The sequence below is a fragment of the Zingiber officinale genome, chromosome 2A (genome assembly GCF_018446385.1).
Source record: "Zingiber officinale cultivar Zhangliang chromosome 2A, Zo_v1.1, whole genome shotgun sequence".
NCBI classification, from domain to species: domain Eukaryota; kingdom Viridiplantae; phylum Streptophyta; class Magnoliopsida; order Zingiberales; family Zingiberaceae; genus Zingiber; species Zingiber officinale.
Window position 1 is genome coordinate 165,219,337 of NC_055988.1, and position 12,572 is coordinate 165,231,908.

Here is a 12,572-nt window from a genome sequence, read left to right on the forward strand (position 1 = left end):
AAAAAATTAATTGTCTAAGAAGATGTATAGCTTCTATTATCGACCTTCCAGGCATGAACCCAAATTGATTTTCTGTCACTGTGGTCTATTTCCTTAATCTTTTTTCTATTACTTTTTCCCAAAGTTTCATAGTATGACTCATTAGTTTAATACCCCTATAATTTACACAATTTTGTACGTCTCCCTTATTCTTATATAAGGGAACTAGAGTACTTATCCTCCATTGATCAGACATTTTTTTCGTTTTCAATATTATGTTAAATAATTTTGTAAGTCATTCAATACCTTGTTTCCCTAAGCACTTCCATACCTCTATCGGAATATCATCTGGTCCAACAACTTTTCCATTATGCATCTCACTTAAAGTTTGTTTTACTTCTGAAGTTTGAATTCTACGATAAAAATTAAAATTTCTCTGCTCATTTGACCTAATTAAATTACCTAAGTTAAGTTGGTCACCTAAACTTTCATTAAAAAGTTGATGAAAATACCTTTTCCGCCGCTCTTTTATTTCTCTATCGTTTACTAATACCCTATTACATTCATCTTTAATACATTTTATTTGGCTAAGATCTCCTGTTTTTCTTTCTCTTACTTTAGCTATTTTATAAATGTCTCTTTCCCCTTCTTTTGTATCCAATTTTTTATATAACCGTTCAAAAGTTTCATTTTTTGCTTCACTCACTACTTTCTTAGCTTCTTTCTTGGCTATTGTATATTTTTTTAAGTTTTCCTCGTTCTTACAAATATATAATTCCTTATAAGCTATTCGTTTTTCCTTCACTTTCTCTTGTACTTTCTCATTCCACCACCAAGATTCTTTGCTTAGTGGTGCATGTCCCTTTGACTCACCGAGTACACTCTTAGCTACTATTTTCAATTTTGATACCATCTTATCCCATGTTGTATTAGAGTCATTGTATATTTCACCTAATGCTTGTACTTCTACCTTCCCCTTAAATATATGTTGTTTCCCATCTTTTAACTTCCACCACTTAATTCTAGGAATTGTATATATTTTCTTTCTATTGATACTACATTTGAGGTATATATCTAACACTACTATCCTATGTTGGGTAGTTAAGCTTTTTCCAGGGATGACTTTACAATCTTTACAAGTCTTTCTATCCTTCTTTCGAACCATAAGAAAGTCAATTTGCGATTTATTATTCCCACTCTTGAATGTGACTAAGTGTTCTTCCCTTTTCTTAAAAAACGTATTAGCTAATATAAGGTCATATACTATAGCAAAATCTAATATAATTTTCCCTTCCTCATTCGTTCCAAATCCATAACTCCCGTGTACTCTCTCATATTCCTCATTTTTCACTCCGACATGCCCATTTAGATCACCTCCTATTAAAATCATTTCATTTGGTGGAATATTTTGTAATATTTCATCTAAGTCCTCCCAAAACCTTGATTTGGTAGCTTCATCTAATCCTACTTGTGGTGCATATACGCTAATTATGTTCATAGTTTCTTTCGCCACTATTATTTTAAGGGCTATAATTTTATCCTCTTTTCTAACTACTCCTACAACTTCATCCTTTAACAAACTATCTACAATAATACCCACTCCATTTCTTACTTTACTCTTTCCAGTGTACCATAACTTATAACCTGAGTTTTCTATCATCTTTGCCTTCTCACTTGTCCATTTTGTCTCTTGTACACACAAAATACTAATTTTTCTCCTAATCATCATATCTACTACCTCCATTAATTTACCAGTGAGAGTTCCTATGTTCCATGTTCCAAATCTTAGATTATTAGTTTTCCTATCATATTTGTTTTTATCTAACCTATGGTGTGAGAACTCTTGCCTATTTAACACTGTACCCAGGTTCTCATGGAGATGTAGCGGTTCTTGCTGAGACGTTACAGTCGGACCCTGTAACGTGAATTCTTGCATATTTATCACTACACCCGAGTTCTGGAGATGTAGCGGTCCTTGCCGAGACGTTACAGTCAGACCCTGCAACGCGTTCCTTCCGAGGAACAACCTAAACCCTAAACAACAATAAATAATATGAAAAAAAATCATTAATACTGTTAAACTGATATCAGTAAGTATATTTTTAAATTTTGATCCAATCATAATTATTACTCCCACTTGTTGACATAGATGCAACTGCCTAGGTGAATTTTTAAATGGAACACGTAATTAACACTTATGATATAATTTGTTTGTATGGCCAATTAAAAAATATATTAATTTATTTGAACTAATTGAATAGCTGATTAAAACTGTAACTTTTATTTACAAGTTATAAGCACTGTTAATATGAATATGTATATTTTTAATATTTCAATGTTGACCGCATATGCCCCTAAATAGTGTATATACTTTGTATGGTTAGTCAATCTCATACCACTTCTGTATGTTTTTTAAAAACTTAATCATCATCATCAATCATATTATAATCTGCTGTTAAGTAATAGTAAGATTTATAGAGCTTTATGACTAATTGTTTTTTTTGTTAATAATATTAATTATCTTTGTAGTTATATTTATTATTATAACAATAATAATAATAACAACATATTGTTACTAGAATTATGATTATAATCAATATACTATTATGCATCAATTATTGTTACTTGTTAAGTATCACCATTGATTATGATTTATTAATACATAATCATAAGATTATTATAATTTTGTAATTAATTGATTGTTTTTATTTGTTGAAAATAATAACTATCTTAGTAGTCAATATAATGATTTATTAATTTATTAATATAATTAATCTATTATAATTAATATTATATTTGTGAATAATTGATTGTTATTATAATTCATCATCATTGATATTATAATTTATTACTAAATAATAAAAAGATTTATATATTTTTGTCATTAAGAGATTCTTTTTAGTTGATAATAGTATTCATTGTTTTTATAGTTGTATTTATGAGTATAACAACAACAACAATAATAATCTATAATCAATCGTTCTAGTTAATATTATGAACTGTTGTTTTTATTATCGTTTTTATTATAAATTATAAATAAGAAATAATAAGATTTATATTTTTGTAATTAATTGATTTTTATTAGTTTCACACAATGTCAATTATCTTAGTAGTAGTAACTACTAACTATAATAATAATTTATTATTAGTAATCTGGATATAAATAATTAGTACTACTATGTACCCACTATTTTTAGTACTCCCATGATACAATAATACCATCATGATATTGTGTGTATTACTTAGTAATAATGATATATTTTTGATTAATTGATTGTTTATCAATTAATAATATTAATCATCTTTTGGATTAGCTGTATTAAGATATCTTCTGTTCAATGCATAATTGGACAGATGATGATCTTTGACTTCCTCCCCTTGCTCACGTGCTATTAAACTTATGAATCAAATCCTATTTAAGCCCTGTTCAAGCTGAAAGCAAATCCAATTTAATCACGATCCAAATCAACTGTTGATTGAGCTAAATAACCCCTAATTGAACTCAAATTTGACCACAAAAATACTAAAACAGCTTTTAAACATGTTGGTTAGTCCTCTCTTTGATGGATTCAACTCTTAAATCTCAAATTAGCGATCGAAATATCACATTCTCTCCAACATTAAAAATTTGTCTTCAAACTTAAATTGCAAACTCAAAACAGTTTGTAAGCCACAAGTCGAAGCCATCATTACAAGATTATTCTTCTTAGAGAAAGCATGACTATTTATATAGGGAAATCGTCACGCTTTCTGCCGTGTCAATCATGCTTTCTGCCGTGTCACTCTAATATCCTAAAGAAACTCAACATATATTCTAGTAAATGTGGCAATCAAGTTAGATTGTCTGTGACTCAATCTGACCTAGTTTGTGAATTGTGCTTTGCCAGGCTTAATCTGGAATGTCGTTCGGTTGGGCGGGCACAAGTCCGTGTCTGGCTATGTCGAGCTGAGCAAAACATATAAAGAATAATAAGAAAAAATAAGTATTTAAAAAAAATGTCTAAGAATTTTATTATAAAAATAAAAATATTTCTGTTTTTTTTTAAATTTTGCTTTATTTTTTAGATTTTTTAAAATCTCTTTAGTAGTTTATTTTTTAAAAATAAATAAACTAGGAACGACTTAATTGAGCTTAGACTCGTGCAGGGTTGCTAGCTGTAAAGTCAACAATCTTGCTTGGTGCCTACAAAAAGCAATCAAACACATGCTATGATGTCGACTGCAAGAAATGAAATGTGCTACTAGTTGCCTCCTACATGTAACTCCTAACAATTAGACATCAATCAATAAAGATCTAGTTCTATGATAGAGAAAAGTGGTTTCCCGTATTTACTCCTATACATGTATGACCAAAAAGAGCCCCAGCCCATTGCATTCAATGTATCACATTTATCAATATGACCAATGAACGGTGGAAGTGATAAGATGAGAATCATTAAATTGTTATAGAGATCATCCTAAAAAGCTAAAGGCCTCATTTGCAATAAGATCATCATCTGCTATAAGCATCCATATCCATAAGTTATCATGTCCTAGCCTAAGGTAATAAACCTACCTATCTGCAATATGCACCACTATTCAATGAATTCAACCCTCTATATCTACTTTTGGTTACAGTATTAAAGTAAAAAATTCCTTAATTCATCTGCAGAATCAACTCTTGGTACAAGAAGTGGTTTGGACAAAAACTGACAGCCTCGGATCAGGAATTGCTGGGGGCAGCTCCTATGTTAGAGTCAGGGTAGTATCATTTACAGTTTCTATGACCTGTGAACCTCAAGCATAGGAGATCACACTTGTCCAAAACTGAAGGATTGACCTATTTCTTTGGTTTGATAGCCTCTTCTTGCCTATGCATCCTTCATGAATGGACATGAACTTTGTGTTTCTCACACATCTAAATTGTATGGTGGAAGACAAGGACCATGGCTGTCATAGTTCCTTTTAGGGAGACTGTCTGACTGTTTTTTAAGCCATTTTTAATAACTGATCATAAGGAAGCAGGAGCAAGCAGAGGTGTCCATTACCTAGTTATTTGAAACATCTCAACCGTGGTGAGACAAGATGATGAGCAGTCCAATGCCGACTGACAATTGAATTGGAAGAAAAGAAGTTAGGAAGAGAGAGACAAGCTTGCCCTTATTTTGCTTATTATTTCAAGTTATGGTTATTTTCATAAATTTTGACATGGAATTAATGCCATATAAGTAGCCTCGTAGATTTGATATTTCTCTGTCATCCTGACTGTCAATTGAACTTTTAATGTTAAGGTAAATCATTGACTGTTTTCTTTTCTCCAGGTTCTATTTATATTGGGATAGAATTCTGTAAAAAGTTATGCGGCATTTCTATCATCAGAAGGTATGATCTCATATCATGAGCAATTGATGGCCTTAAATTGTAAACCTAATTATTTTTGTCATATGCAATTCACACATTATTGCTGCTTAAAGCATTATCTGTGGCTCAATAAAATAAAGTCAGTTAGTACAATGACAAATTTGATCAGCGAAAATTTATAATATTCTTTTGGCTCCAAATGATATGTATGTCTACAAGCATGTCTATGTGCAACTGTGTTGCTCAGGAAAAATTCTTGCACTATTTTGAGGAAAATGATGTAGCTCATAAATTCATTTCCTTGAGCAATAAAATAAATAAGAGGTAAAAAGGAAATAGAGGAAAGAGGTGATAAGTGCCTTACAGAAAAAGTCCACTAAAAACTACCATGGATGCAAAGTTACTAGCAGGATTCTGTCTCACTCATCCTATTATTCAGTTCAGGAATCTCTTATAAAACAGAATTCATTTATCTGGTTTGGTTATTATGCTAGGTATTATTATCTCGTCTAGCTTATTATTCAGCTTGGAAATCTATTCTAAAGAATTCATTCGGAGGTCATCTTATAAATGTTATAGTCATCCAGCTTGACTATTCTTCTAGGCGTCAATATCTCGTCCAGCATATTATTCAACCCGGAGATCCCTTATGGCAATTCATTCGCTCGGCCTAAGTATTGTGCTTGGCATTATTATCTCGCCCAGTTTATTATTCGGACTAATAAATATTTCATAAGAATGCACATAGAATCTAGTTCACAAGAACTAATGGTGATTTCGAAGATATGCAAGAGAACATGTGTGATTTACTAATGTTTCACACGTAGCTTAACATTTGAATTCTATTCCCTTCAACAATTACACAACATGAAAAATATGATCATACACTTAGTCAAATTTGCTTAAGAGGTTCTTCGGGAGCTATCTAAGAAGTCGTTGACAATCTATGAATCGTGGAGGAAGTTCTGTCGACAGATAGCCGCTCTCCCATAGTTGTTGGGTTGCTCCTTCGGTCGCTAGGGTGAGCGTTCTTGAAATAAGCTTAGCAAATTATTGACCAAATTTGCAGGAGTCAAGATAAGCCCTCTGTTTAACCTCAAAATGTGCGTCCTCCCTAGCTTTGTATGTTGCCAACTCAGATTTTGCAGAATCTAACTCAGCCTGCATCGATTCCAGCTGCACTTCTTGTGTGTCCAATTCCCTCTGTTGTTTTAATATCAATAAGTCCTTGGATGATAACTCCTTGACTCGTTTAGAAGACCTAAAACCATGAGCAAGTCTCAGCTTATCCAGTAGAGCATTTTTTTGAGCCAGGTCGGAAACGACCCTAGCCCTCATAGTGCTTTCTGCTCGGAGTTTCGTTTCACTAGTCTGCAATAAGATTTCTAAGTTTTTCCTGTCCGCCAAATGAGAATCCACCAGTTGATATTCCTTCAAGGTCTTCTTCATATTTAAGAGAAGTTAGGCCTTAGACATCTCGGTATTCGGAATGGACATGTAAACTTCTAACTCCTCCACTTGTTCTCTCAATATTTTATTATTCCGCTCCAAATACACCATCAAGTAACTTAGGTTTAGTCCTGTAGCGTAAAACTAAAAAGAACACCAATGAGAAGCTGAAAAGAACAACAATGAGAAGTTTTACCCCATAAAGGTAGGCAAGCTATTTAAAAAAAATGTCTAAAAATTTTATTATTAAAAAAAATATTTCTATTTTTTTTATTTTTCTTTATTTTTTAGATTTTTAAAATCTCTTTAATAGTTTATTTTTAAAAAATAAATAAACTAGGAACGATTTAATTGAGCTTAGGCTTGTGCAGGGCTGCTAATCGTAAAGTCAACACTCTTGCTTGCTGCCTGCAAGAAAGCAATCAAACACATGTTATGATGTCGACTACAAGAAATGGAATGTGCTACTAGTTGCCTCCTACATGTTGTTGGACACCAAATAATCTGTAGCCGGAGATTTACAGGAAATTAGCTGAATCTAAATACTCGAATTAAATTCAACTCACAGTTAAGATGACCTGAGCAGATAATCTCAGGCTGCCAGCAGGGGCTGATTTTTCTGACCTCAGAGTCTGAGCAATCAGATCGTCCGAGCAGACTGAAGGATAGACAGGCAGAGCGGGAGACCAGTCGGGCAGATCAGAAGGGCGAGTGGCCGACCCAGCAAATGAAGAGTCCAACCGAGCGGACAAACAGAGCACCAGACCGAGGCCTGCGATCGACGCAGTTTCCTTGAAACAGATTCGTCCCACCTCCGGCTGTGCTTCGAGGTTTTCTCGGATCGTTTGTTTCCCAGGATACAACGGCAAGACCACGAACGCAACCAAGCACTGGTTGTTCGTGGCGAACTGAGAATGCACCTGAGTGCTATCACAAATAGTTTAGCCGAGCGGATGCACGACTGAGAGAAAAGAATCAGGGAACGAAGGTGAAGGAATTCTCTTGCTTTCGCTTTGCTTTCGTTCTTTTTCTTCGCTTTGCTCAAGATCCAGCCTCCTTATATAGGAGCTCTCATCTTGCCTGCAATAAATGATCAAATTATGATCATTTAATGCTGAGTTTAATTTCGTCATTAATGGGTTTAATATCTTCATTAATGTCGAGACGTTACAGAATCATTATTAATGAGATTAATGTCGTCATTAATACTGAGACGTTACGAAATCACCATTAATGAGTTTAATGCCGCCATTAATGTCGAGACGTTACGGAATCAGCATTAATGCTTCTATTACATCCTTGAGCAAGATTCAAGTGGCTATATGTTGGTTCATTCTTTTGGGTAAATTTTACCTCAACCGGTTCGGCATTCGACATGCACAAGTCGTGCTCACGCACGAGTCAACCTTGGTTCGGTACAATCCGGGCCCTGGATTTGCACCCACCCTTGCGCACTCACGCATGAGAGAGCTCTCCCCATGCATATGTTTACAACGTCAATGCATGTGTTATAATATAAACCAACAATAAAACCAAGAGACTTCTAATGTGGGACTAAACTCATGCACAATAGTCTCTTCGTCTCCATCTCTTATTCCATTCACATTTCCAACAATCCCCCACATGAATGGAAAACAGGGTATGTGATAGCATTCAACAGTTGAGTCAAGTATAGGATAGGTAGGTTTTACCCTTTGAACCCTCCCTTGTAAAGATCTGGTTGCTTACTGGCTGATAGTAGACATGATGTCTTTGAACTATACTGTCGTCTGTGTAAGCAGTGACAAATCTCACCCAAGACTCTCCCTGATACAACTCAGTTCTCATGAGTGTGTTCGTTCTTGGCCATGAACACGCCTGGTTCTGTGAGAAGCTCTAAGAATTATACCTCCAATTCTCTTCGAAGCGGCCCCACTTCTTTCTCACATAGGTGATCCCTCAAGAGTTTCAACTACTCTTTTTTATCATTAAAAATCCATCGGCTTACCCTCGTCTAGTCACTGTTTCATTGGGCTACCCCCACAGTGTGTCTTGTCAGTGCAGATTAGTTGTCCCTTTGAACCTAGTTCTTGGGATCTCCAGTCAGCATAGGTTGGGTATCCTCTGCACTGATCGCTGACAACGGCATCAAGCCCATTCCCTGTGATGAGCTTGCAACTAACTCTCGATTTAACCCTTTGGTTAGCGGATCCACTAGGTTATCCTTTGACTTCACATAGTCAACAGTGATAACTCCAGTTGAGAGTAGTTGTCTAATGGTATTGTGTCTACGACGTATATGTCTAGACTTACCATTATACAGATGGCTCTGTGCCCGACCGATTGTTGATTAACTATCGCAATGTATGCATATCGTCGGCACCAGTTTCGCCCATCGTGTAATATCTTCTATAAATTGTCATAGCCACTCAGCCTCTTCACAGCACTTGTCAAGAGCTACAAACTCAGATTCCATCGTGGATCTGGTTATTACGGTTTGCTTAGAAGATTTCCAGGAAATGGCTGCACCTGCTAAAGTGAAGACATACCCACTCGTAGACTTAGAGTCTTTTATATCGGATATCCAACTTGCATCGCTGTATCCTTCGATTACAGCAGGATATCTCGTATAGTGCAGTCCATATTCACGAGTATACCTCAAGTACCTCAGTACTCTTATTATCCCTTTCCAGTGCTCAACACCGGGATTACTCGTGTATCTACTCAGTTTGCTTACTGCGTAGGCCAAGTTTGGTCGAGTACAACTCATCAAGTACATCAGAGTTCCAATCACTCGAGAGTACTCTATCTGCGAGATACTTTCACCTTGATTTTTCGATAGATGTTGACTCGTATCTATCGGCGTTCGTGCCAAAGCAGTATCACCCTTGGTGAATTTTTCAAGAATTTTATCCACGTAATGGGACTGACTAAGAACAAGTCCTTCTGTCGTTCTAAGAATTTTGATTCCCAGAATCATATCAGCTAGGCCCATGTCTTTCATGTCAAATCTTGAGTTCAACATATCTTTTGTGGATTTGATTATCTTATCATTACTCCCAATGATAAGTATGTCATCTACATAGAGGCACAAGATGACATAGTCACTCTCTGTGACTCTCATGTAGACACATTTATCACATTCATTAATCTTAAATCTACATTCCTTCATGACATTATCAAATTTTTCATGCCACTGCTCTGGTGCTTGTTTTAAGCCATATAATGACTTCACCGATCTATATACCTTATTTTTCTGTCCTGGCACAGAAAACCCCACAGGTTACTCCATGTAGATTTCCTCTTCTAAATCTCCATTTAGAAAAGTAGTTTTTACATCCATCTGATGTATTTCGAGATTCCATAGAATGGTAATAGCTAACAATACTCTAATGGAAGTTATTCTCGATACCAGAGAATACGTATCAAAGTAATCAAGGTATTCTTATTGGCGGTATCCTTTGATTACCAATATAGCCTTATACTTATTAATTGTGCCATCTGATTTCATTTTCTTCTTGAAGATCCACTTGCAACTTAGTGGTTTACTTCCCGGAGGAAGATCCACAAGTTCCCAAGTGTGATTTTACAAGATAGAGTCTATCTTAAATGCAATTATCTCTCGCCGGTGAGGTCCATCAGAAGAGCTTACAACTTCTGAGTAACTTCGAGGCTCACTTTCTAACATGAAAGTGATAAAATCTTATCCATAGGATTTTTCTACCAAAGCTTTTTTGCTCCGTCTAAGCTCAACCTCCATTGGTTCCTCATCATCATCTTTACCTTGTGTTTCATATGCCCGCTTTGAGGAGCTAGTATCCTCTCGGGCCTTATACGGAAACACATGCTCGAAGGCATTTCTCGATTCTATTATCGAGTTCTTGTGTATCTCTAGTATTTATGATTCATACACAACAAACCGATAAGCACTGCTATTCTATGCATATCCAATAAATATGCAATCAACAATCTTTGGTCCTATCTTAATCCTTTTCGGATCAGACATCAAAACTTTGGCAAGACACCCCTACATTCATAAATATTTGTAGGACGGTTGTCTTCCATTCCACAACTCATAAGGGCTCTTATCTATTTTCTTCCGAGGCACCTTATTTAAAAGGTAATTAGCTGTTAACACAGCTTCCCCCCACATGAACTCTGGCAATCCAGAGCTTAATAGAAGAGCATTCATCATCTCCTTAAGAGTTTGATTCTTTCGCTTAGCAACCTCGTTTTGCTGAGGAGTATAAGGAGCTGTTGTTTCATGTCTGATCCCATGTTCAGCACACAACTCAGCGAACGGTGACACATATTCACCGCCTCGGTCACTTCGAACCACCTTAATCTTTCTATTAAGCTGGTTTTCAACCTCGTTCTTATAGAGAGCAAATTTCTCTATAACTTCATCCTTACTTTTGAGAAGATACACATAACAGTATTTTGTCTTATCATCTACAAAAGTGATGAAGTATTTATTTCCACCACGCGTTGGCGTACCTTTTAGATCGCACACGTCAATGTGGATTAGGTCAAGTGGTTCGTTACTTCTTTCAATATGTTGAAAGGATAACCTTGTCATTTTCGCTTCAACACAAATCTCACACTTGTGTTTTGGGTCAAGGTGGAATGTAGGTATGCTTTGCATGTTTATTAATCTACGCAATACATCGTAGTTAACATGTCCTAGTCTACCATGCCACAAACACGAAGACTCAAGCATATAAGTGGAAGAGCTTTCAGTTTTATTTATCTTGGGCCTAATGGTCATTACATTGAGCTTAAACAGCCCATCAGATACATAGCCTCTTCCTACAAACCTCCCATTTTTGGACAATACAACTCTGTCCGACTCAAAAACAATGCGAAAGTCATGCTTGCTCAGAAGTGATCCGGACACTAAATTCTTCCGAATCTCCGGAACATACAGCACATTGTTCAGAGTGAGGTCCTTGCCCGAGGTCATCTTCAGCACCACCTATCCTTGGCCCGTGATGTCGGAGGTTGCTGAGTTCCCCATGAACAGTTTGTCTCCAGTGACTTCTTCGAAGTTGTGGAGCAGCTCCTTGTTGCAGCAGACATGTCGAGTGGCTCCAGTATCGATCCACTATTGTCGCGGGTTTGAACCGATCAGGTTCAGCTCAGAGACCACAGCGCAGAGGTCGTCCATTTCTAGTCCCTCGTTCAGGTTGGTCTCCTGCTTCTTCTTCGGCTTTCTGCACTCCGAAGATTTGTGACCCACTTTGTCACAGTTGAAGCACTTCCCAGAGAATTTCTTCTTGTTGATGCCTCCTTTGGGTCCTATCTTGGAAGACTTGGGGTTCTTCCGTTTCGAGCTTTGTCCGTGCTCGACCACGTTGGCTTTGACAGTAGCCGGAGAGAACAACTTTCTCTCTGAACTCTTGTTGTCTTCTTCGATGCGAAGCCGAACGATGAGTTCCTCCACATTCATCTCCTTCCGCTTGTGTTTCAGGTAGTTCTTGAAATCCTTCCAGCCGGGAGGCAGCTTCTCGATGATAGCAGCCACTTGGAAGGTTTCACTCAGAACCATTCCTTCTGAGTGGATCTCGTGCAAGATCACCTGAAGCTCCTGGACTTGACTGATCACCGTTTTGGAGTCAATCATCTTGTAGTCCAGGAATCTGCCCACGATGAACTTCTTTGCCCCTGCGTCCTCCGTCTTGTATTTCTTGTCTAGGGACTCCCACAGTTCCTTAGCCGTACTCTTCATGCTATACACAGCATACAGCTAGTCGGCAAGGCAGTTAAGGATGTAGTTTCGGCAAAGGAACTCGGAATGAGTCCATGCCTCCACTATGCGCATCAGC

General features: G+C 36.6%; 1 pseudogene; it reads left to right on the top strand.

Annotated features, from left to right (window-relative positions):
• Nucleotides 1-12,572, top strand: part of LOC122044214 — a 30,657-nt pseudogene that overhangs the window by 13,600 nt on the left and 4,485 nt on the right.